Here is a 26,872-nt window from a genome sequence, read left to right as displayed (position 1 = left end):
TAATGCATTGAAGGAAGCAATGCTGGAGAAAGATGGGCTTTGCCATATAATAACAGTCACATTTACTGAGGGCTTTGATCAGGAGAAGCATGAGGAATGGTTCCAAAGCTGTTGGCCTGCCTGAGCCCCTGGGCAAGCGATAGTGCCATTTACAGAGGGGCGGGGCCTTTTCTTAGAAGTCAAGAGGTCAAGAGTTTAGAACCAAGTGTTTTCTTTTGACTCTATTGTTTATTTTAATTAAATGTATTGGGGTGACATTAATGAAATCATATAGGTTTCAAGTGTACAATTCTATGACACATCCATCATCTGTATATTGCATTGTGTGTTTGCCACCCAAAGTCAAATTTCGTCACCATATATTGGATCCTTTTTACCCTTTATTACCTGCTCCCCAAACACTCTTTCTCTCTGATAACCACCATACTGTTGTCTGTGTCTATGAGTTTTTGTTTGTTTGTTTGTCTTATTTGTTCATTTGTTGTTTTCAGTTTTATATCCCACGTATGAGTGAAATCATATTGGCCTTGACTTTTGCCCTCTGACTTACTTTGCTTAGCATGATATTCTCAAGACCCATCAATAGTGTCACAAATGGCAGTATTTCATCTTTTCTTGTGGCTGAGTGGTACTCCATTGTATCACAGTCTTCCTTATCCAACTACTTATTGAAGGACATTTTGGTTGTTTTCATTTCATGGTCACTCCATGACGTTTTCGATGCCTATTAACTAACATCCAAGACAGTATGCTTAGGAGGCAGATGGGTATGTGACTCTGAAACCTAAAAGAGAAATCTGAGAAATTTTAGTCTTTAATTCATGAGTGCTGTGATAGTTAATTTTATGTGACAACTACTTTGGGTGTTTCTGTGAGGGTGTTTTTGTATAAGATTAACATTTAAATCAGTGGACCAAGTAAAGCACATTGCCTTCCGTAATGTGAGTGGCCTTACTCAGTAGGTTAAAGGCTGTAATAGAACAGGACTTTAACTCTGCTTCCTGAGTTAGAATTCTGCCTGCCTGACAGCCTTTAAACTGGGACACTGGCTTTTTTCGAGCCTTCAGATTTAAATTAAAACACAGGTTCTACCTGGACCTTAAGCCTGCTGGCCTTCGGACCAGAACTAAACCATCCGCTCTCCTGAGTCTCCAGTTGGCCAGCTCACCCTTCAGATCTTGGGACTTATCAGCCTCCATGATCAGATGAGCCACTTCCATAGATATATGAAAGAATATACATTTTTACATAAAATTAAGGTGACCAGATTTTAACATTGGTAAAGCGGGACACCATTGACCAAGGGGGGGGGGCGGGGGCGGGAGGTTCTTTTTTTTAAAAAATATATTTTATTAATTTTTTACAGAGAGGAAGAGAGAGGGATAGAGAGTTAGAAACATCGATGAGAGAGAAACATCGATCAGTTGCCTCTTGCACACCCCCCACTGGGGATGTGCCCGCAACCAAGGTACATGCCCTTGACCGGAATCGAACCTGGGACCCTTGAGTCCGCAGGCCGACGCTCTATCCACTGAGCCAAACCGGTTTCGGCCGGGGGCGGGGGGGATTTCTTGATTAAAAATTTGGTCTATATTGTAATCGCTTTTGGTTTTTTTGATAAAAGGAAATTCACTTCTTAGATCATGGTTGAATTTGCATCCTCTTTTCTTACTCATTATGTTAAAAATCTAAAAAAAATAATTTAAAATTATATTATAAATTATTATATACATATTGCTTAAAAACACAGTAAGTAGGTACATAATTACATGAACATATTTTATTGTTAGTTTATAAATTAAATTAACTTGATTGTTATAAAGTAACTATATTTTAAAAATTATTTTAATCCTATATTTCTTTCTAAATAATAACAATACTAACTTGTATTCTTTTTCCTCTGAATTTGCCGTAACGTAAGTCATAAGTGTCACTTTCAAGGCTGGCGCTAGACTTTTTGTCGCCACTATAAAATATAAATAATACGAGTACCGTCTGCTAAATTCAAGAAAATATATGTATTTATGAAATAAATAATTACTTACCTAAATTATCTGAATAGCTGATTTGTAATGACATCACTTGTTAACTAACTTACTAGCACACAGTACGATGTGTATCGTCTGAGAGACAGTTACAAAATGTTTTCGTCGTTGCCAATCCCAAAAAATGCCATTGTTCATTAAGTCCAAACAATGGTGGTCGAATTCTAACAACTGATCAACAATGCGAACTTTGATAAGCAGTTCTAAATAATCAGTTCTCAACAAGTATTTGTTATTATTAAAGTTTAACATTATAAAATTAACAAAAATAATATAAAACTCATATCCTGGCTAAATAGCCACATGGCCGCCGAAACCCGTATATTCCCTTCCCGTTCTCCCGCCGTTCCCTAGCTTGTCATGCATTCTTTCCAAAAATTGGGACTTTTTTAAAACGCCGCGGGACGAGGGACAAATTGTTAAAAATCGGGACTGTCCCGCCAAAAGCGGGACGTCTGGTCACCTTACATAAAATATATATCTAATAGCCCTGGCTGGGGGGCTAAGTTGGTTGGAGCATTCTCTCATATACCAAAAGGTTGCATGTTCTATCCCCAGTCAGGATGTGTGTAGGAGGCAACCTATCAATGTTTCTCTCTCATATTGATATCTCTCTCTCTCTCTCTCTCTCTCTCTCTCCCTCTCCCTCTCCCTCTCCCTCTCCCTCTCCCTCCTCTCTCTCCCCCCCTCTCTCCCTCCCTCCATCCCTCCTCCTCTCCTTCTCTCTCCCTTCCTCCCTTTCTTTAAAATCAATAAACATATCCTTGGTGAGGTTTTAAAAAAATAAATAAAAATATATCTTATATATGTGTGTTTTACTCTGTGGATTATGAATATACAAATATACATATTTGTATATCTACACTAATAAAAGAGAAACATGCAAATTGACCATCCCTCTGATATGCCCACCAGCCAATCAGGAGCAAGCATGCAAATTAACCCAACAAAGATGGCAGTTGATTTGCATACACAGGTGCAGAGCCAAGATTGAAGACAGCATAGAAGGAAGCCAAGTGCTGCAGAAGGGAGTGAAGCGGCCGAGAAGGGTGAGAGGCAGTGGAGACGGGAGGGAGCAAGGCACAGGAGAAGGGAGGGAGTGAGGCAGTGGAGATAGGAGGGAGTGAGGCAGAGGAGACGGGTGGGAGCGAGGCAGCCGAGACGGGAGCGAAGCCCACTGAGGCGGGCTTTGTTCCCTTCTCTGCTTTGCTCCGGCTGCAGGAAGTCCTATTGTAGGAATAGGCCCGAGGAAGCCCTATTCTTGGAGGAATCTTCCTGCAATGGATCTCTAGTATGTATATATTCTCTTTCTCTGGAAAACCATGACAAATACAAGTGAACACTCTCAAGTTGATGACAGGGATGTTTTCATCTATGCTGTTCACTGCTATATCCCTAGCACCAGAACAGTACATAGCACATAGAAGATGCTCAGTAAATATTTGTTGAATGAATGAATGGTTATAAAATATTTAGATATTAGATTAACTTTTGTTAATAAAAACAAATCACCTTATTGGAAATGAATCATCATGCTCTATATTGAGACATAAAGGAATTTCTTCTATGGGACCACATAGAAGACTATGAAGTGTAACAAATATCTTCAGCAATGTTCTAAGAGTTGAAACAGAGTTCCACAAAGTTATTTCTTATCAAGTTCCTTCAAGCATTGATCAATGACATCAACATAGGACAGAATGAAAGTGATTGTATTGAGGTGGAAGTGGCCACTATGCTCTGAAGAGGGGCTCCATCCAAAAGATTTTCAAGTGTCAAGTGGAGGACAGCTACTGGCAATCCTCCATAAACATTGGTTCTTCTAGCTGTGGTTTGGAAATTACTGAGGGGAAGTGAGTTTCATGTAGGTCTTTTGTTGCCAGGTAACCTTAGAGCCACATATGTTAAAAATAAACAACACTGAGAGCAAACTGACAATCACTTATAAAAATTGGTGACTACTTTAAGAATCCACATGTAAACAAAACTAGATAAGACTGAGCAGAAGTGCCTGCAGGCCAGATCAAATTTTATTTTTGGAAAATAATTTTAAATTAGCCATAACTCACAAAAAGACTAAGTATAATCAGAAGATTGCTCTCTTTTAAAAACTAAGAATCAGAATAATTGCACAATTTTTCCCCCTTGATTTTACTAGTACATTATGCAGGCATGAATAAATGGCACAAGTTGATATGCTTGTGCCTGGATGCTCAAGTTTCTAATGAAAGAGACCCTTATATATCATATTGTTTACTGCTATAAAAATATTCTTAATTTTTGATTAATCTTTTATAGAATCAGGCCATTTCATGAGCTGGAGAAAAAGTTATAAATCAAAAGGGAAGTTGTTTTTTTAAAAGGGCAATAGAATACAAAAAAAACTAGCCCTGATTAATTAGGGAAAGAATAGGATCCATACACTGTTTAATTTTTTTCAGCTTTATATAAAATTTATTCAACCTATCAATGAGTATGTAGATGCCGTTTTAATCCTTATAAAAATGCACATCGCCATCCTGGCCAGTGTGTCTCAGTGGAAGGAGCATCAGCCTGAGGACTGGTTAAAGGCAAGTACCTGGATTGCAGGTTTGATCCCGGCCCTGGTCAGGGCACATCAGGGAGGCAACCGATCTCACATCCATGTCTCTCTTTCCCTCCCTCCCTCTCTCTCTCCCTCTCTGTCACTCTCTCTCTCCCCTCCCACTTCCTCCCTTCCACTCTCTCTCAAAATCAATGGTGAAAAAATATCCTTGGAGGAGGATTAACAACAACAAAAATGCACACCATCATCTGTTTTGCAATTTGATGGATTAAAAATGATGTATTATGTTTTTAAAATATATTTTTATTGATATGAATGAGAGAGACATCAATGTGAGAGAGAAATATCGATCAGTTGACTCCTGCACATGCTCTGACAGGGGATAGAACCTGAAACCTGGATATATGCCCTGACCAAGAATGGAACCCTCCACCTTTTGGTGATTGGGACAATGCTCAATCAACTGAGCCACATGGGCCAGCATTGATGTATCATGTTTTAATTAGCATTTATTCCATTACATGTGAGGTTAAGCTTTTAAAACATGTTTATTGTCTTTGCATTTTGATAAATTTAATAGTGTATCCCTATGATGTTTTAAAATCCCATGTTGATCATTTTTGTTATAAAAAACGAGAAGGAAATCTCAAGTAACAAAGTGTAGTAAAAGTTCAAGTCACATCATACTTAATACAGTGGATGAATTAACATACTTTAGTTTTTGGCCAGAATGTGTGCTAACACATGTTGTACAAAATTAACTACAACTAAGTCAAGCTTCTCATTTGCACCCCTTGCCATAATGATCCACCTATAAATAGTTAGAAAGCAATGATGCAATCAAGTAAATAGTAAAAGGAGAATTAAAATTATTATTCAACAAAGCTCTTTCTGTATTATATAATTCTATAAAATAGCAGGCCATTTATCAGAATATTCTGCATATCTGCAATATGCTGCCCTTACATGATAAGTTAACTGATGTAAAAAGAGAAAGGAATGTAAACTTTCATCATATATGTCATTTAATCAGTGATGTGAACAAAAAGAATCCCATAGTTAACATCTTTATTTCAAGAATGGAATTTATTTTTAATTAATTTATTGAGGTGACACTGGTTAATAATCTACACTAATAAAAGGGTAATATGCTAATTAGACTGAACATCTTCTGGACGTCTTCCGGACAATAAGAGAAACTGAAAAAGTGCCCAGAATATAGTATTGTGTAGGGAAACAGCCTCTAGAGATGACTTCTTCTTGAGGACAGATAACTCACTCATTTACAGGGAAAGCAAATGACTTCTAAAATAATAGATCAATTTGAAAAGAGTATTTTTTAAAATTGTATTTCCCTCTTGTTATTAATGACTAATGATTCCATTTTACTTTGTTGTGTTTTTTTTTCATTTTACTTTGTTTTAATTGACATGTAAGTCTCTGACAATATATAGAAAATCATTAGGATTCATGGATCATTGGCCCTAAGACCTTGGAAAATGATGTGTTTAGAAAAGTAAATTTAGATCTTTTACCAGTGCTGATTAATCAAACATTGATTTATTGCCTTCATATAATGAAGCTTAGGCCTGTAGGAGAGTGTGTGCAAGTTAGAAAATAAATTGCCATTTCCCCTTGAGGCAAATACATAGTTCAGTAGATATTGTAGTTTATTTTGTCCAGAAGTTAATGTGTGAAAATAGAAACAATCATATATTGAAATACCACCCATCTACTTGGTGTTAAAATAAGTCTGATTTCTAATACATAGTCACTTGGTTATAATTAGAAAGGGCTATGAGGGAGTGGTTAATTTGTAACATACCTTAGGATATATTTACTTGGATCCATAGAAAGTACATAAAATAAGTTAAGCATTTGTTCTGAGTAAAATCATCATAACTATGCTCAAATTATGACAGAAATCACACATTTCAGAGAAGATTCAAGGACAAAAATGTAAAGGAGAGTAAAAGTAAGCTCTGAATGCTTCGCACAGAGTGAGTTCTGGAAGTTTTGATAGCACTGTGCAAACACTGATGCTCCTTTGAGTTAGTTTTTTTACACTCTCACTGTTGTTACCACTGTACCATTGCCAGTCATTGGACTCTTAGTGTCCCAAAGGCTTAGATACTAATGGTTAACTATATAGAGGTTTCAGCAAAATCTCTCTATATAATTGGCTAATATGCAAAGTGTCCCCTCCAGAGTTTGACTGGGAGACCGGGAGTTTGATCGCTCTCTATGATGTGCACTGACCACCAGGGGGCAGCGTGGAACAAAGGAAGGCCTTGGCCAACAGCTGGAAGTCCCTGTTCGGCCCTGATCACCAGCCATGCCTAGGAACCCTACCTGTGCATGAATTTCATGCACTGGGCCTCTAGTTCTGTTATATAAAGGAATGAGTGACTCAATCAGGTAATTTTCCCTTGGTTCTAACAGTTTATGGTGGCTTTGTCTATTACTATTAATGGTATTACATCACAAACTCCAAATTTAAAGAAAGCAGTGATGTATAAATTAGTTTGCTATCCCAAAATCACTTCATCTCTCTTTCATAAACCCTCAGACCCTTTGAGTGGGATTGCTGCTGTGCTCAGTTTCTCAGATGGTATTGGTTTGTTCAATGAGAAAAGAGATAATTCCCTTGACACTGTGATTACTTTAGGGGCTACATTATCTAAGCAGCTCCAATCAGAGAGAAACTCAGGAATGCTGCTTCTCTGTAAAGCTTGGAATGTCCCTGGAAGGGCATGTGGGTTCGTAGCTGCTGGAAGCTACTTAGGGGTCATAAGGGAAGTCAGGTAGCACATAAGGCTGAACCACAGAAGCGGAGTGATAAAATGTCAGAAGAGAGCAGAAGCCCTGATCAAAACCTTGTTGGACAAATGATTTTCCTCTGGATTTTGAAGTTATGTGATCAGAAAATGTATCTTCATTGTTTAAGCCTGTTTGAGTTGCTTGCTTATTACTTGCAACTGAAAATATTGTAAATGATAGAAATGGCCCGTAAGTTTAGCCTGGAGAAAAATGAGGCAGCTGACCTGAACATGAAGTGAGAAAATGTATTATTATCTTTTACTAGGTTTGAAAAAGAATCTATTAAAGGGTATAGAACATTCAAAATCTTTTTAATGTGAAATATGATCAACAATCCTCTCTAATAAAATGGTAATATGCAAATTAACCATCACTCCGCTACATAAGCCACGCCCACCAGCCAAGCCACGCCCACCAGCCAATCAGGGCGAGTATGCAAATTAACCCAATCCAAGATGGATACAGCCACAGAGAGCAAGGTTTCCTAGGTAACAGAGGAAGCCAAGCTTTCCATAGCCATTGCAGGCCTAAGCCTCCACTCAAGCTACAAAGTTTCAATTATAAAAGGTAAACAAATTCAAACAAATGGCGGCAGAATGGAGCTTGAGAGAGCAGGCCAGGGTTGCCGCCGGCAACAGGGGAAGCAAAGCTTTCCGCACACCCTGGCCTGGCCCACCCGCTTAAGGCAACAAAGTTTCAATTGTAGAAGGTGAATTAACTGCCACAGAAATGGCTGCCGCCCTGGAGGGAGCAGCAGGCTTGGCTCTGCTCCAGGCTACAAAGTTTCAATTGTAGAAGGAAAATAAATCCCAGATACCAGGGCCTCTGCTTGTGTTGCCAGGGGGCGTGGCCGGCCTGCAAACCACCACAGGCCCCTCGCTCAGGCCGCCCCACGCCCCAAGGGAACCCCGCCCTGATCCGGGACACCCTTCAGGGCAAACCAGCTGGCCCCCACCCCTGTGCCAGGCCTCTATCCTATCTAATAAAAGAGTAATATACAGATTGATCATCACTGTAACACACAATATAGCTGCCCCCATGTGGTCAAAGATCCTGCTCCCATGTGGACACAAGATGGCCACTACAAGATGACCAGCAGGAGAGGGCAGTTGGGAGGCACCCGGCCTGCAAGGGAGGGCAGTTGTGAGGGACCAGGCCTGCAAGGGAGGGCAGTTGGAGGTGATAAACCCTGCAGGAGAGGGCAGTTAGGGGTGACCAGGCCGGCAGAGGAGGGAAGTTGGGGGCAAACAGGCTGGCAGCAGAGTGGTTAGGGGGTGATCAGGCTGGCAGGCAGAAGCGGTTAGGGGCAATCAGGAAGGCAGGCAGGCAAGCAGTTGGGAGCCAGCAGTCCTGGATTGTGAGAGGGATGTCCGACTGCCCATTTAGGCCCGATCCCACCAGGCCTAAACAGGCAGTTGGACATCCCTCCAGGAGTCCCAGATTGGAGAGGGTACAGGCTGGGCTGAGGCACAACCCCCCGCCGTGCACGAATTTTGTGCACCGGGCTTCTAGTAAGAATATAAAAATGTAAACAAATTATATCTTAATTAACTATCACAAAGTGATAATGGGAATCAAGAATGAGAACATTCCTAGAAACCTTCTTAGTCCCTTTTCCAATCACAAATTCCAAAGATTTTATCTTGAAGTAGCAAAAGACTCAAATGAAAATATATGTGTACACACATTTTTATTCTCCCTAACTCTACCAGTAATACAAGGTGGGGCAAAAGTAGGTTTATAGTTGTTCATATGGAAAATAATACAATAATAATGATACAAGAATAAATCCTTGTTTCCTGTACTCACAACTGTAAACCTATTTTTGCCCCACTCTGTATGGGGGACATACAATTACCTATCTAATAAAAGAGTAATGTGCAGATTGACCATCACTCCAACACACAAGATGGCTGCCCCCCATGTGGTCAAAGATGGCTTCCCCCATGTGGACACAAGATGGCCAGCAGGAGAGGGCAGTTGGGAGGGACCAGACCTGCAAGGGAGGGCAGTTGAGGGTGATCAACCCTGCAGGGGAGGGCAGTTAGGGGTGACCAGGCTGGCAGAGGAGGGAAGTTGGGGGCAAACCGGCTGGCAGGGGAGCAGTTAGGCATCAATCAGGCTGGCAGCAGAGTGGTTAGGGGGTGATCAGGCTGGCAGGCAGAAGTGGTTAGAGGCAATCAGGAAGGCAGGCAGGCAAGCAGTTGGGAGCCAGCAGTCCTGGATTGTGAGAGGGATGTCCGACTGCCCATTTAGGCCCGATCCCACCAGGCCTAAACAGGCAGTTGGACATCCCTCCAGGAGTCCCAGATTGGAGAGGGTACAGGCTGGGCTGAGGCACAACCCCCCGCCGTGCACGAATTTTGTGCACTGGGCTTCTAGTAAGAATATAAAAATGTAAACAAATTATATCTTAATTAACTATCACAAAGTGATAATGGGAATCAAGAATGAGAACATTCCTAGAAACCTTCTTAGTCCCTTTTCCAATCACAAATTCCAAAGATTTTATCTTGAAGTAGCAAAAGACTCAAATGAAAATATATGTGTACACACATTTTTATTCTCCCTAACTCTACCAGTAATACAAGGTGGGGCAAAAGTAGGTTTATAGTTGTTCATATGGAAAATAATACAATAATAATGATACAAGAATAAATCCTTGTTTCCTGTACTCACAACTGTAAACCTATTTTTGCCCCACTCTGTATGGGGGACATACAATTACCTATCTAATAAAAGAGTAATGTGCAGATTGACCATCACTCCAACACACAAGATGGCTGCCCCCCATGTGGTCAAAGATGGCTTCCCCCATGTGGACACAAGATGGCCAGCAGGAGAGGGCAGTTGGGAGGGACCAGACCTGCAAGGGAGGGCAGTTGAGGGTGATCAACCCTGCAGGGGAGGGCAGTTAGGGGTGACCAGGCTGGCAGAGGAGGGAAGTTGGGGGCAAACCGGCTGGCAGGGGAGCAGTTAGGCATCAATCAGGCTGGCAGCAGAGTGGTTAGGGGGTGATCAGGCTGGCAGGCAGAAGTGGTTAGAGGCAATCAGGAAGGCAGGCAGGTGAGCAGTTGGGAGCCAGCAGTCCTGGATTGTGAGAGGGATATCCGACTGCCCGTTTAGGCCTTATCCCACAGGAATAATCCCTAAATGGGCAGTCAGACATCCCTCGAGGGGTCCCAGATTGGAGAGGGTGCAGGCTGGGCTGAGGGACACCCTTCCCCCGTGCACGAATTTTGTGCACTGGGCCTCTAGTGTACAATAATATGCAATACAACAAATAGAGAACAAAATTAAACAAAGAATTATAGCTTGTGAGGATAAATGCAGGAAAAGCAGTTGAAGATTTTATTTCCAGTCACAGTGTCAGAAAGGCAACACACTTGACTTTACTCTTTCTAGTTCCCCCAAAATAGAAAAAAAATCAATTTCAAAATATATCATTCTCTGAAGAATCATAGCTCACAGGGAGTACCCACTCTGTGTCAGACATTTTGCAGATACCTTGGATATCATATATAATAAAAGCCTAATATGCTAAGTGTCCAGTCATCTGTTCAACCACTCAGAGTATAATATGCTAATGATGATATGCTAAGGCGGCTCACCTGCTCACTATGACATGCACTGACCACCAGGGGGCAGACGCTCCAGCCAGTTGGTTAGCTTGCTGATGGGGTCCGGTCAATTGGGACTGAGCGAGATGGGCCAGACACTCCCTGGAGCCCTCCCGTGGTTCCTCCCTGGCTGGCCAACCTCCCACTTCCCTCCCCGGCCCCATTCATGCACTGGTGGGGTCCCTCATCATGGCCTGCATCTTCTTGCAATCTGGGACCCCTCAGGGGTTGTCTGAGAGCCGGTTTCGGCCTGATCCCACAGGCCAGGCCGAGGGACCCCACTGGCACACGAAATCATGCACCAGGCCTCTAGTTTAATATAATTTAATATTTTCAATAACCCTACAAGGTAAAAACTAGTTTTCTACTCATTTTACAAAGGAGGAAACAAAGTCATCGCATATAAGTGGTGGCCACAAGATCTGAACCCAGGTTGTCTAGCTGCAAAGGATCCTCTCTGACTGCCTCTGTGTGACAAAAGACAACTCACTGCTTAGAAGAACACAGCCTTACTGACAGAAGGGAACTGATGCCATCCATCCTCATAAAGTATGGACAGTAGGACAGTGTCGGTCTTCAATGGTGTCCATAAAGCAGCTAGAGACAGTTTTCCTGAGACTGTTCCCATGTTATTAAATGAAGCAGAGTTCAAAGAAAGGAAATGATAGAATCCTCTGTTTGGTTTACACAAGAACAACAATAGAGACTGATGATTGCATATTCTTCAAAAAATCTTCCAGGAATAACATTTCTAACTTTTGAGTTATTGATAATTCAAGGTTATTCTCTTTTTCAATAAACTGAAGTAAAAAAAAAAATTCTCTAGCACCTACTAAGAGCAAGTGCTCAGGTTGACATTCATATGGAGGCAGGACTTCCTATCAACAAAATATCAATATTTAAAAAAAATTAAAATGCTTAATCAGGACATGAAGCAAAAGGTTCAACTTCCTCATGTGGAGGTGTACTAAGGTAGGATTAAAGTCTAACAAGATTTTTTTTTCAGTTACTTGACCAGTCTCTTCAATATGTCAGTATGATTTTTAAATTTTTAAAAATTTTCTACCACAGTTGACATACAATATTAGTTTCAGGTGTACGACATAGTGATTAAGCATGTATATACCTTATGATGTGATCATCCTGGTAAGTTTAGTACCCACCTGACACCATGCATAGTTTTTACAATATGGTTTTCCCTATGTTGTACTTTACCAAAAGGTATGTAAGTAGTGACTTTTGTTACAATCTGAGAGAACAAGTCACTTGTACAAGGCAAAAAGTCCAAGATAAAAAGTACATTGTTGCCTGTGCTGAGGAGTCCCTAAGAAGCTTGTAGCAGCTCAAATATAGAGAAAAAGGCAGCACAAAAACATTAAAAATGCAATAAATTCTGTTGGGGTTTGGAGAAAAGTAAGACTACACAAATATTCTGGACTAATACAAACTTTATGAGATGAGTGACTTTTTTTTTTTTTTTTGAGAGAGGAAGTGAGGAGAGGGATAGAAAGATAGAAACATCTATGAGAGAGAAACATAATCAACAGCTGCCTCCTGCACGCCCTCTACTGGGGATGGAGCCTGCAACTGGCCGGGAACTCAACCACTGAGCCACACAGGTCTGATGGGACAAGTGAACTTTTGAATTTACCTGCAACGATACTTTAAAGCTTGTCTTAACGTTTGTAAAATACCATGCTTTTTCACTAAAATTGAATAGCAACGTCATTAAAATGCAAGTGTACCAACATAATTAGTAAGGTAAAGATTCTGAAATCTGTGCCTCGCTATAACATTAAAAGCCACACAAACATTTTAACATTTTCAAAGTGCAAAATAATGATGTTGGGGCACTGCTTAGGATGCAAAATCTGGTACTGAATGCCCTCCAACAATAATTCACTGGCTTTACAAATTAGCAATGAAGAAGGTATTCTATGGCAAGGCTTTATGTATAAGTTCTGTTTGAGGTTACTTTTGAGAATTAATACTTTTGCTGTTGAAATGAAACAAGGAAGGGCAAATTGGAAGAGAGAAAAACATGCCACACTATGTTGTAATAGCGACTTCCTTGTCTGAAGGTTCCGCTAAAATATTGGAAGAAGAATTTTGAATACCATGCTCCTCCCTGCAACTCCAGCAGTGAACACAATACTTGGTACTTAATAAATGAATATTGGCTCAATGAACAAAGGGCCATGCAAGGAGGAAATTGTGTAGCAAGGTCAGAGAATAATGAGTGACTCAGTTATTCGAGGCCAAGGTACACACACGGGAGTAGTGAGACCAGACTTGGGAAGTTAGCTTGACCTTCTGTCGGTCTTAAATGCCAGCCAAAGTCATTAATAATGGATTCATTATGGGTATAGCTACTTCTAGATAGATTATATGTGACTAGAGATAGACAGTGATAGAGGAACTTCAGTTAATAGTTTTTAAAAGTGCTGTAAGACATCAAATTTATAGAATTGTTGAAGTTATCTTTTTCTTTTCAGCCATCTGCTATAACTGTAAATCTAAAGTTAATAATAACTTCAAAACACCTGGGCAATCATTAATCATGTCAAGAAAAAATAAAGGAGAACATCAAAGTTAGATAATATGAAGAGACTGCTATAATTCTGTCAATTCAGAACTGCTAGAAAATTCGTGATCTGGGTTTATTTACAAGCATAATTTGAACTACTCATAAATCTCACTCAAACTTGAGTTCACAACTGCAATTTTGGTTGACCATGGGACAGAAATGAATTACTGCTAGAATACCTTTAGGAGATTATAATTTAGATTATGTTTTCCTTGGGAAAGATAACTCAAGAGTCAAGGTTTATTAGCATTAATTGCTTAAATTCCTAATACGGGAGTTTGAAAACAAGAAAATTAGAAGATTTCAGTCTTTTAATTTAGCATTACATGGTCTATCCCGTGACAATAAAATGAATTTAGGATAGCTATTCTTTCGTATTGGTCAATTTTGGAACTCAAAAGCCCTGGACAAGTCAAACAGAACAACAGATGTACTGTAACAGCCCATTGTATTTGATAAGGTAAGCCATATTCAGTTTGACATAATTTATTTTGAGACTGGATTTCACAGGAGTCCTGTAGGAGAATTACAACTATTTCTCAGATAAATCTTGTCTTAAAAGATCATAGGTTCTTTAAAGTTTATTATTTTAAAGGAGTATTTTGTTTATATGATAACTGTACAGATCTGTGCCTTTGACTTTATGATAAATAGGAGATAAAGTCTCATTTTGATAGGATGTTTAGCCAGCATTTATCATCCAGATCTAATTATTGTAGTATTACATATGTTTTTATTACTTTAATGACATTACTATTTCTTTAGACTTATATGTCCTTTTTTCTATTATATTTCTATTCCTTTAATTGCATTAGATTAATATTTTTCTTTCAATAGAATTATTTTCTTTAGTAAAATAAACTTTTTTAATAGTAGGAGCCAAATATGTCAGGTTTATTTTCATAATCAATTTCTATATGGGCATTCCTTGACAATGTGATCTGTTTAGTAGTTCTTGGTTAGAGACTTCTACTACCAAACATATGCCAAGATCTAGAAGAAACCATTATTAAACCTCTCACCTGGCTTCCACTGCATCACACAGCTCAAGTGTCTTTGGTAACATCACCCTGACCTCCTTGTCATTAGCTTCATAGTTCATAAACAAGACATTCCTCATTTGTCATCTCATTTTCCATTTATCATTTCTATGCCTGAATAAATAACATGTAGGTCAAAAATAGAAACATTTAAAAGGCAATCATTGTTAAAATGAGAGAATATATTTGAATATCAAGTTTTCAGAGGTGTAACAAAATAAACTTTTTAAAAATAAGCAAGGAGAAGATGGAAAAATTTAATGACCTAAATAACATACTTTAATAGAGTTAATAAGTGAACCTAATCTTTATCTTATTCTTAATAATCTATGAAGTAACTGTTGTTAAAGATATATTTAGAAATTTCTAATAATAATATGTTAGATCTTTAGGTATTGACTTGGAAATATGTACTTGAAATATATTCAAGTGAAAAAAATTTCAAACTAATGAGTTTAGATAGTATAATCTAACTTCTTTAAAAAACTAGAAAAAATAGTCCTCCCTCTATATTTTAAAAGAGGTGAAACACACACACACACACACACACACACACACACACACACACCACATGCCACATAAGGTATGCAAAATAAAACCTGGAGAGGGTGTGTATTTATTTAACCAAGATCCAAGGCTAATATAAAAATACATATATCACAGTGTCTTTTAATCCTTTAGGGCTACTTTAACAAAAATACCATAAACTGGATGGCTTATCCTATATAATAAAAGGCTAATATGCAAATTGTCCCCTCTACCAGGAGTTCAACCAGGGGGCGGGGTTGGCCGGCCAACTGTCCGCAGCCTCTCCCCCTGGCCAGCCCTGCCCCTGACTGCCTCCCCTACCCCAGTCGGGGGCAGGCCTGCCAGCCAAGCTCCCACATCCCCTCCTTGTCTGTGCACGAATTAGTGCACTGGGCCTCTAGTAATCAATAAACATTTATTTCCCTAAGTTCTGCAGACTTGGAAGTCCAAGATAATGGTACCAGCAAATTCAGGATCTGGTGAGGACAAGACCCGGCTTCCTCTTTGGCATTTATCCTTTCACTATAACCTCACAGGTTGAAGAAGCAAGGGAGCTCTCTTGGCCTCTTTTATAAGGGCACTAATCCCATTCATGATTATTACTAACTAGAGGCCCGGTGGACAAAATTCGTGCACGGAGGGGGGTGTCCCTCAGCCCAGCCTGTACCCTCTCCAATCTGGGACCCCTCGAGGGATGTCCAACTGGGCCTAAACGGGCAGTCGGACATCCCTCTCACAATCCAGGCCTGCTGGCTCCCAACTGCTCGCCTGCCTGCCTTCCTGATTGCCCCTAACCGCTTCTGCCTGCCAGCCTGATCACCCCCTAACCACTCTGCTGCCAGCCTGATTGATGCCTAACTGCTCCCCTGCCAGCCTGTTTTCCCCCAACTTCCCTCCTCTGCCGGCCTGGTCACCCCTAACTGCCCTCCCCTGCAGGGTTGATCGCCTCCAACTTCCCTCCCTTGCAGGCCTGGTCCCTCTCAACTGCCCTCCCTTGCAGGCCTGGTGCCTCCCAACTGCCCTCCCCTGCTGGCCATCTTGTGGTGGCCATCTTGTGTCCACATGGGGGCAGGATCTTTGACCACATGGGGGCAGCCATATTGTGTGTTGGAGTGATGGTCAATCTGCATAGTACTCTTTTATTAGATAGGATAACCTCCCAAAGCCCCTAGCTCCTAATACCATCACCTTGGGGAATAGGACTTGAACTGAGGAGTTGGGGGGAAGGGAGCACAAACATTCAGAACATAGCAGAGTCTTTACGTTTGCCATTGAGTATTGATGGTATAATTGTTTGGGGAGGGGGGTAGGTCACAAATTGAGCTTTAGATATCTAACAGTCAATGTAACAAGGAAAACCTGCACAGTTGCCAGTTGCCAGTTTTTGTATTTTAAAAGCATATTGACTACTCAAAGGAAGCACACATATTCCTGCCAAGACCAGAAAGGAATTTTCTCTGAGGGTTTACCCTAAGGAGGACACTTTGTAATATTCTTGAACAATGTCCTCAATTATTTCCTTTCAACTGACATAGCTACGAGTCTCATAGGTCTGTTTTTTATAAAGCTGCTTAATGTAGGCCAATAGTATCCTGATAGGCAAATTCAGAAAAAGCAATTAACTTTATTTCACAGAAGAGCTTATAGAAGTTGGTAAGAAAATATAGTGTAAGTATAGTTTGCCATATTTTATTCTCTGGGGAGTTTTGAAGATCCATGACCTAAATTAAATCTTTCTTTATAATTACTATTTTCCTTAAAACACCCTGTAATTAAAAGTGCATTTTTTTAGTTTAAGTACATTATGTATGGAATTACTAAATGAAGTCTAAGAGGCAACATTAAAGTGAATTTTAAATAAGAACTTCATTTTAAAGCAGTAGATTAGGAAGATTCTAAAATAGTGTTATCTGGCATAAGTACTTGAGAATTTAAAGTAAAATAATATAAAATCTATTTCATTGTGTCCCAAAATATTCCTTCTTTTCTCTATCACAGCAAGAATATTTCTAGAGAAGGGGCAATCTAAGATTGGTTATGCTCTTAACAGGTACCTAAAAATGTGTGTATACTCTTTCTTTTTAAAAATTTTAATACCTGTATAAGACAAGTATCATCCTTATTTTAAGCGATGGCAACTACAGGTGCCAGTAATTCATCTAAGTGACATGAGCGCTAAATGGCAAGCTCTGGTTCAACACGAGGTCTAAGACTCCGAAATTTGTGCTCTTTCCAATACGCTGTGCAGCCCAGGAGCAGCCTGTTTTCTGCTGATTCTACTGTTCACTAGTTCCCTGCTTCCCATTTTTTTATGAGGTGTGATCTCAATTAACCCATGGCTGAACTCATGTCCCTGTTTGTGAAGAAGACAGTGTTTCTTCATAACAGAGCAAGTTTACTTCACTGATACATTTATTTATTTATTTAAGAAATTGATTAAATGCTGTCCTGTTCCAGGAACTGTAAAAGGGAAAAAAACCCATGGAGCGTATGTCTCAGTAGGGATTATTACTCTTTTTTTTTTTTTTAATTTGAGGTATAATTGATATATGACATTGTATTGGTTTCAGCTGTACAGCATAATGATTCAATATCTCTACTTGAATAAAGATTTCTATAAATAATCTTTCCTTTTATTTAATACTAGAGGCCCGGTACACAAAATTCGTGCATGGGGGGGGGGGTGGAGGTCCCTCAGCCCCGCCTGCACCCTCTTCAATCTGGTACCCCTCAAGGGATGTCCGACTGCAATTTATTGGGCCTAAACTGGCAGTTGGACATCTCTCTTACAATCTGGGACGGCTGGCACCTAACTGCTCACCTGCCTGCCTGCCTGATTGCCCCTAACCGCCTCTGCCTGCCATCCTGATAGCCCCTAACTGCTCCCCTGCTGGCCTGATCACCCCTAACCGTCTCTGCTTTGGCCCCCGCCATCGTGGCTTTTTCCAGAAGGAGGACCGAATGACCGGAAGATGTCTGGTCGACCCGGTCTAATTAGCATATTACCCTTTTATTAGTATAGATCTACATGAGAGGATGAATACTAACTAAACTTATCATGGTAATAATTTCATGATATATGTAAGTCAAATCATTATGCTGCATGCCTTAAACTTATTATATGCTGTCAATTATATTTCTAAAACTAAAAAAAAAATGGAAAAAAAACAACACAAGACTATTTGAGGAAGGATGGTATCCGTGGTTGAACAGTGTTGTGGATAAATATTTTTTTGAGGTAGAACTGACAGATTTAATAATAGGATTTGGTGAGGAGGAGGAGGTCACTCTCATTTAGGTTCCTGGTGTGAGCCAATGGGTAGACAGAGGTGCCATTATTTGAGATAGGAAGCCCTGGAGGAATATGTTTCATGGAAGTAGTAACAGGCCTGCCCACTGGTGACATCAGGGGTGTAGATGATTACAGTTCTCAAACACAAGAGACAGGCTGGCCCTCACAATTGGTAATCGTCACTCATTTGGACCAAAGCAGACATGGCTCTCTTCTGTATCTCCTTTATGTGTGTGCATATTTTAACTCCTATATTATCATTTAGTTTCTTAATTTTTAAGCTGTGAGCTCCCTGAATGTTGTGGCTAAAAGAGGTTTATAACTTCTGGCATGATGCTGTGTAGAAGCACTCAAATTTCTGCCAAATGAAATTATTTCTAATAAAAAACTAAGTTATATAATTTCATCTCAAAAGAAGCATGTGCTGTTTTTTTTTTAAAAAAATGTTGAATCACATTCTGGGGAGAGGAAATCCTATATAATAAAAGCCTAATATGCTAAGTGTCCAGTCATCCAGTTGTCTGTTCAACCAATCAAAGCATAATATGCTAATGGTATGCTAAGGCTGCTCAACCACTTGCTTTGATGTTCACTGACCACCATGGGGTAGATGCTCCAACTGGAAGGTTAGCTTGCTGCTGGGGTCGGGCCAGTCAGGACTGACCTAGACAGGCTGGACATGTCTTGGAGCCCTCCCACAGTCCCTCCCTGGATGGCCAACCTCCCGCATCCCTCCCCGGCCCTGATTGTGCACTGGCCTGGCCTGGCCTGTGCCCACTCACAATTTGGGACCCCTTGGGGGATGTCAGAGAGCAGTTTTTGGCCCAATCCCACAGGCCAGGCTGAGGGACCCCACTGGTGCACAAATTTGTGCACTGGGCCTCTAGTCTATATATATAAAAGCCCAACGACTGAACAGCAGAACGACTAGAACTGTGGTTGACAAACTGCAGCTCGCAAGCCACATGTGGCTCTTTAGCCCTTTGAGTGTGGCTCTTCCACAAAATACCACGGCCTAGGCGAGTCTATTTTGAAGAAGTGGTGTTAGAAGAAGTTTAAGTTTAAAAAATTTGGCTCTCAAAAGAAATTTCAATCGTTGTACTGTTGATATTTGGCTCTGTTGACTAATGAGTTTGCCGACCACTGGACTAGAATAACCGGTCAACCAGTCACTATGACGTGCACTGACAACCAGGGGGCAGACGTTCAATGCAGGAGCTGCCCCCTGGTGGTCAGTGTGCTCCCACAGTGGGAGCGCCACTCAGCTGACTGGCATGAGCAGTGCTCCCGCAGCAGGAGCAGCCACTCTGAGGGCGGGTCCATGGCCACTTAGCTGACCGGGATGAACAGCGCTCCCACAGCAGGCCAATCCCTGAAGGCCACACCCTCCACCAGTGCACAATTCCGTGCACTGGGCCTCTAGTTTGTATATATTGGAAAATGATGACCACAGTAAGCCTAGTTAACGTTCATCACCATACATAATCACAAAGTTTTGTTTTCTTGTGATGAGAACGTTTAAGATTTATGCTGTTAGCAACTTTCAAATATACAGTACAGTGTGATTAACTATAGTCACCATGTTTTATGGAATTGTTACTGTTGATCATATTTGGATCGTTGATTGGTCATTTACTACATGCAAGGTCCCATGCTAAGCACTTCGCCTTATTGCTTTTAATCCTTAAAACTCTTATTTTTCACTTTACATATTTAAAAATGGTGGTGTAAAGAGTTTGAGGAAATTTTCTAAAAGTTACACAGTTAGTAGTTGTGTTGATCAGCTTTTGCTGCAGCAAAAACAACCTGAAAATCTCAGGGAATTACATCACCATTATTTATTTCTTGGATGAGCTGGTGTGACTATGCTTCTCTGGCTAGCTGTGCTTGTCTGGGTTCAGCTGGGCGTGGCTCCAGACTGCTGGTTGGATTCAAGTCTTCTCTGAGCACCATTTCCTTCTGAAATAAAGATCCACAGTCTGAGTCATGCTCTTCTTATGCAGAAAGGAAGGAGCTCAGGGGAGAGGGGAATTGCAGAATGGGAACTGACACATTGTTACTTGCACTTAAAATTCCAGGGTCATAGCAAGTCCAAAGTTAATAAACCAGGGAAATATACTCTGTCCACAGCGGAGCATAGCAAAGATGGAGAGGGAAGAATTGACTACATTAGGCAACTTCACTGGGATTCAAACCCAGTACTCTCTCAATTTAAACACTGTTGTTTTCACTACTATTCTATTCTAAATAAATAAGAACCTAATTTATCTTCCTTTGGGTTTTTGACAAGTATTTTTTTGAATAAAACTTCCAGATAATGGATAAATTTGCTAAACTTTTTTCTCAATAATTGATATAAATTTAAGAAAATAACATGTAATTATAGTTACGACATGCAGAAGATTATTATCTGTCACTAAGGTAGTAAAATTCTTGTTAATCATTTGGCAGGTACCCGATGATTTTCTGTAGCTTGTAAACATGATCTATTTTCTGTAACTTTCCAGAAAGCCACAGTTAGGTCTTCAAAGATATTAACTGCTCATTAGTATATTCTGATGTGTTAACTCAAAGTCATAGTTCTATGTAAATGTAGATGGCTATCACTTTAAAACTGTTGGTCACCTTGGTGAGTAATGTTATCAGAGGACATTTCCACAAGCTTTGATGAATACACACTGAAATTTACACCACCCAAACAGACACCACCTGACCCAGATACTGCTGGGGGTTGTACAAAGCATTACAAGTCCTATAGGTGGCAATTCAGCAGTATCTATCGAAGTTGTAAACCTTTGTGCTTCACCCATCCCATTTCTGGGAATTTATATTGCACATATATAGCAGAGAAAATACACAAGATTATTTGTCACAACACCAGTTGAAATAATATAAAATTGGAAATGACATAAATGCCCATCAAAGGGGCACTTGTTAAATAATTATTAAAAACAGTGCTGAAATTATGAGAAAACACTGTGTTAGTATATGGGACAATCTCAAGGTATAATTTTAAGTGAAAAAAATAAGAAGCAGAACAATATATATAACTTTTATGTAAGGGGGGAGATGAATCAGAAAATGTTTGATTTGGGAAAGATGCACAAGGAACTAATAAAAATATTTATAGAGTAGATAGGGTTGAGAGGGAATGTGTTTTACTCTACACCTTTTTGTGTGTTGGGATTTTTGAACCACGTAAATAAAATATAGAAACATTTCCTTATCTAAATCCTAATTCCAATACCAAAGCAATATAATGTATACATCATAGGTTTTATGAGGATTTTATATATAATACATATATTTGAAAAATTCTAGCCTATTATTGTGAAGGAAAAATCTGTTCTATATGCTTAATTACTCTTCTTTATTTTAAAAATATATTTTTATTGATTTTTAGAGGGAGAGGGATAGAGAGGGATAAACATCCTTTGGCTGCCTCCTGTACACCATCCCCCCCCCCCCTTACTGGGGATTGAACCCAAATTCTGGGGATGTGCCCTGACTGGGAATCGAACCAGTGACCTCCTGGCTCATGGGTCAATACTCACCACTGAACAACCCAGGCCGGGCTTAACTATTCTTTTTTAAAATGTCACTGCATACTCTTGGTTAGGGTATATAAATTTTTGTAAACCATTGAAATAGTTCACTTTCTTTGGTCTTTGGCAATTTTTTTGTAAAAACTAACTTACATAGTTTTGAAATACTTACAATTTCAACTTAATTGGCATTTAGATTTATGTATAATCTGTCCTGATAAAAAAAATTCAACCAAGAAATAAGGTGAATTCTTGAATTCCAGATAAGAGAAGGGATTGAGAATGTCTGGGGGGAAATCCTGCCAACAGCAGGTGCTCAGCGCAGCCTGGGCAACTTTGACCAGACCTTATGTTTGAGGTTTAAGATTGTAGTTTTAACACCAAGCAGCACATTCTAGCCTAAGAGTGAAACAAATAAATACCAAAGGACATAGACAGAATTTACCCAAGGTGAGGTATCAGTCTTTAATGAATAAACAAAAAATGTTAAATGTAATAATAATCATAAATCTATATAATCGAATCAGTCCCAAACATTACGTGCTTCTAATTCCACTGTATGGATGAATAAAGTGAAGTCCCTTGGATAGAATTTAATTGAAGGAAAAATAAGACAGACAAAGCTTGATTTCCAACTATTGTTGGGAGACCACTTTCCATGTGTCTTGTCGTGTTTCTGCGACTCTTACCTTTATCCAGACCATCTTGTCAGGGATGTCTGTCTGTATGGTGACCGGCCTCGGAAGGTAGAGACCATGCCTCTCCCGGAGCAAAGGGGCAAGCATACTCTCCACCGTGGCTTCGGTGGGAAGGAGCCCTCCAGTTAGAGGAATGACCAGTTACCGCTCTGCTTGGCCTTGAGGGCCTCCTTGAACGACCTTCCCTCCCATGCAGGCAGTCCACATTAATCCCAGTTTCCTTTCCACGTTCAGATGCTTGACTCCCCCGTGCTCCTGCGCTTCAGGTACCCTTCTATCCATCCAGACGGCTCTGCTCTCCGCGGGGCCTGCTTTGTGCAGAAAACCTTCCTGCCTTTTCATTCTGTTCCTGCGACAAAGTCACTCAAACACGTGCTTCATTCTCTCCTGGAGTTGACTTTTGGGAGGAGCCTGTTCCTTCTGCGTCAGGTACTGGAGGATACTTGTTCCCCGGTGCCTCTGGTGGCACCATGCACTGGGCAGGGTAGCTCTTCACTCTGGCACAGGAAGGTCTCAATCCTGCCGCTGCTCCCTGATGCTCTCCTGATCTGGGTCTCCCAGGCGCGCGTCCTTTTCTTCAGCTGGACCTGAATTTATTGTCCCGGCTCTTCCCTGGGGCCTGAACCTTAGGAACCCAGGGCTCCTGGTGCTCATCAGTGCTTCTGCTGTCCTCCATGTGCTCACACATCTGGGAAATGGCCAGTCCCAGTGGGCACTGTCTAAGGATGGGACTGGGAGACATTGGAAGGAAAGATATCTGAAGCGAGAGGGCTCTTCAAAGGTACAGCCAGCGGCTGGCTGTGCAGCGGCACCTATAATGGCAGCTTTCATTTCTCAGCAAGATGTTCTGTAAGAGATGGCTTTGCTGGATATTCTTGGTATAAGGAAGCATTCTTTGACCTCCTGAGCCACTAGACTATTCAGATTTCCATTTAGATTTTGGGAGTTTCCTGGTCTACTGGCTCTCAGGATGCCTTTTGATTATAGTTGAGGATCTGGGAACTCAGCCGTAACTATCTCCCTTGACCTTTTGACCCTTGAAATAATTCTTAGTTTCATCTCTCACATCCTTACCCTCTGGGAACATTGCTATTCTATTACCAGAGTCTCCTGGGACATAATCCTCACTCTTATTTGTTGGTATATTCCCTTGTGCTGTTGGATGGTAGGCAGCTCTGAACTGCCTCCATGGCCCCCACAACAGGATAGTCCACTGTGTTGTGTTTGGCAATAATCATGGATATAAGGACATAAAAAGTGCGCCCTCCCTCCCTGTCTGAGAGGTCTGTGAATCCATGGCCAACATCTGACAGCCACCATTTCCGGGCTCTCTGTTCTTCCTCTCCCAAGGTGAGGGGGCAGATGGAGGACTATCCAGGGCTGGGACTCAATTTTTTATGACTGAAAGTCTTCCTGATCTACTTGAGGATTTCTTCCCAGAAGCTTGGCAACTCAAGTTATGCTGTCAACTCTTGACAGATGGTGACTGAGGAGAGAGTGGCAGTCTAGGCAAGGAGCTGGGATGGGCCCTCTCTCACCAAAAACAGTTTATGGATTCAAGTCCCTTTTGTGATTGAATTTAGGGTCATTGAAAGAGGTCATCTTGGTTTTTATTTGGACAGTCAGCATGTATTCACCTTTATGGAAGGGTACCTCTATTTTCCTCTTTAGCCTCAGCCATGTGTGGGTGGAATTGTAATCTCTAAACATCCCTACACTCAGGGTGGCTCAGGTCTGGCTAAAAGAAACATTCTGTTACCCTAGTCAGAGTAATTGGTTCAGTGACTCAACTGGAGCCAATGAGACTTTTGCAAGAAGTATTGTGAAAGAAGTGCTCATTTAAAAAAATATATATATTTTTTTTCTATTGATTTCAGAGAGGAAGGGAAAAGGAGAGAGAAATAGAAACATCAATGACGAGAGAGAATCATTGATTGGCTGCCTCCTGCACGCCCCCAGGGCATGTGCCCTGACCAGGAATCCAAACATGACCTCCTGATTCATAGACGGATGCTCAACCACTGAGCCACACCGGCTGGGCAGAAATGCAAATTTGTAATTGCACTTGAGCCTAGGAAAATAGAGCCGTGGACTTGTTTGCAGTCAAACTGCCAACACCTAAAACCTGAGTATAAAGTCAGAGCAGAAGACAGCAAGAAACTCCGATCTGCTGACATCAGTTCAGTCCCACTGCTAGATGCCAGCTTTGCTCCCAGACTGTTCAGTTACATCAGGCAATTAATTCCCTTTTTGGTTTAAGCTCCGTTTGTTTGTTTTTAGTAAGTAATTAGTAAGAGTTTATTGTGTATTTAAGAATACTTGTGACCCAGGAGCTTTTCAACTGAAAGACTGATAGGGAACTTGGGGCCCTGACTTCACAGGATGGCTTCTACAGTGAAAATGAGGACGTTGTCTAACTTTATAATGATTGGTTATTATTGCAATGAGGGGTTCCAGGTGACAGGGCATTGGTTAAAAGTGATTATCTTAGAGGCTTTATAGGACGATGACTTAAGCTTCTTTTCTGATTATCCGAGGCATTTTCAAGCGGCACCAGTTTTGCTTGTTTTGCAGAATAGGCTAAATTAGGTTTCACTTACGTGGTTTAAAGGGTTTTGTCTGCTCAGGGAATTTTAAAGTTCTCTCTCTCTCTACCTTTTGTACTTAATTTTAACACCAGGAAGTCAAACAGTGCAGTTGGAGCAGGCAGGGTGCTGGCCTGGGGGGAGTAAATGCGGGCCCAGGGAGGGGCAGGGAGAGGAGAGAAGCTGACCATGGGGGCAGCTCAGAGAAGGGAGGAGTCAGGCCCGAGGCACTATTGCCTCCTCTCTTTGCAGAGGAAGCTGATCTCGGAGATCTCAGGAGCTCTTTGGAGGAAGACAGGGACCTCTGAGATGAGAAAAGCAGGGTGTCCCATGCTAGAGGGCCCTCATCCCTGAATCATCTCTAAGGAGTGGGGCTCATGCCACCTATCAACAAACCCGCACCCAGAGTCACAGTGCAGGAGCAGCGCCTGCCTCAGGGACCCAGCCCTGGGGGGTGGGAGATAGGCTCTGGCCCCTGGTCCACACAGGGCAGGGCCAGGACCCCTTCCCCTCTCCCCTCCCCTCCCCTCCCCCCCTCCCCTCCCCTCCCGTAAAAGCCAGAACAGGGCAGTGAACTGCGCATGTGCAGGCTGAAAATCAACGGCCCCCCAAGAGGTGGGAGGCGCCAGGCCGTGGCCTGGGCTCTGGCGCCAGACCCTGTGGCCCCATTGGACGTCTGCCGAGGTGTAGGCCGCAGCAGAGAAACCATCACGCTGTTCCATTGCACATCCTCAGGTCAGTTGTTGAATGGTGGTTTTTGTTAATTTCAGCCAAACGATTTCCTCACAAGATGCAAGACGTAGGTCTTCTGTGTGTGGTTCTTTCCTCCATGATGTCAGCCCACTGAATACATAGTGACTTCACCTGCCTCGGTTTCCTCTTCTGTGCAAGGAGATAGCTACTTACCTATATTAGGAACTTAAAATATTTGCATGCATTAAATAGGAGAATCAGTGTAAAAGTATGAAGTATTTCCACAAACGTGAGGTACAAGTAAGTTGATATTTAATTTTTATATATTAAATTGTATCTGGCTCTAAGTACTCGCTTATGAGGGCAGGAAGAAAAGTAATATAATTTATTGCTGGGGGATCCTTTTTTTGTCTTTAGTGGGGTGTACACTCTCAGAGGTAAAACACGCACACAGCAGCAACAACCACGTAGGAAATAGCCTCTTGGTCCTTCCAGGATGCCACCAGGATGCTCATTGTACAAGACATCATGGTCCCCCACCTCTGGAAGCACATGAGCTCTTCCCATCACAAGTCCTGCTGCCCCCTTGGGGACTTCCACCTGGGACGCACCCTTTATGGAACCCATTGCCACATCCCTTTCCTCCAGTCCCAGGAACCATGGCTACATTTGTGCAACTCCCTTCTTTTAACCTAGTCCCCTTCGCCTCCCTCTGAGGAACACAGCTAGAGTCCCCCCCGACACAAAGCCTTGATAAGGTTGAACAGCAGGTGCCTAGCAGCTTTTATGTTGGGCCAGGCAGCATGAAAGGTATTACCAACTCCCGAGAGAAATCAGAATTTCAGAACTTCTTGGGTTGGTGAAGGGCACAGTT

Source organism: Cnephaeus nilssonii, assembly GCF_951640355.1.
Source record: "Cnephaeus nilssonii genome assembly, chromosome: 14".
Classification (NCBI taxonomy): domain Eukaryota; kingdom Metazoa; phylum Chordata; class Mammalia; order Chiroptera; family Vespertilionidae; genus Cnephaeus; species Cnephaeus nilssonii.
Note: the sequence above shows the minus strand (reverse complement) of the source record.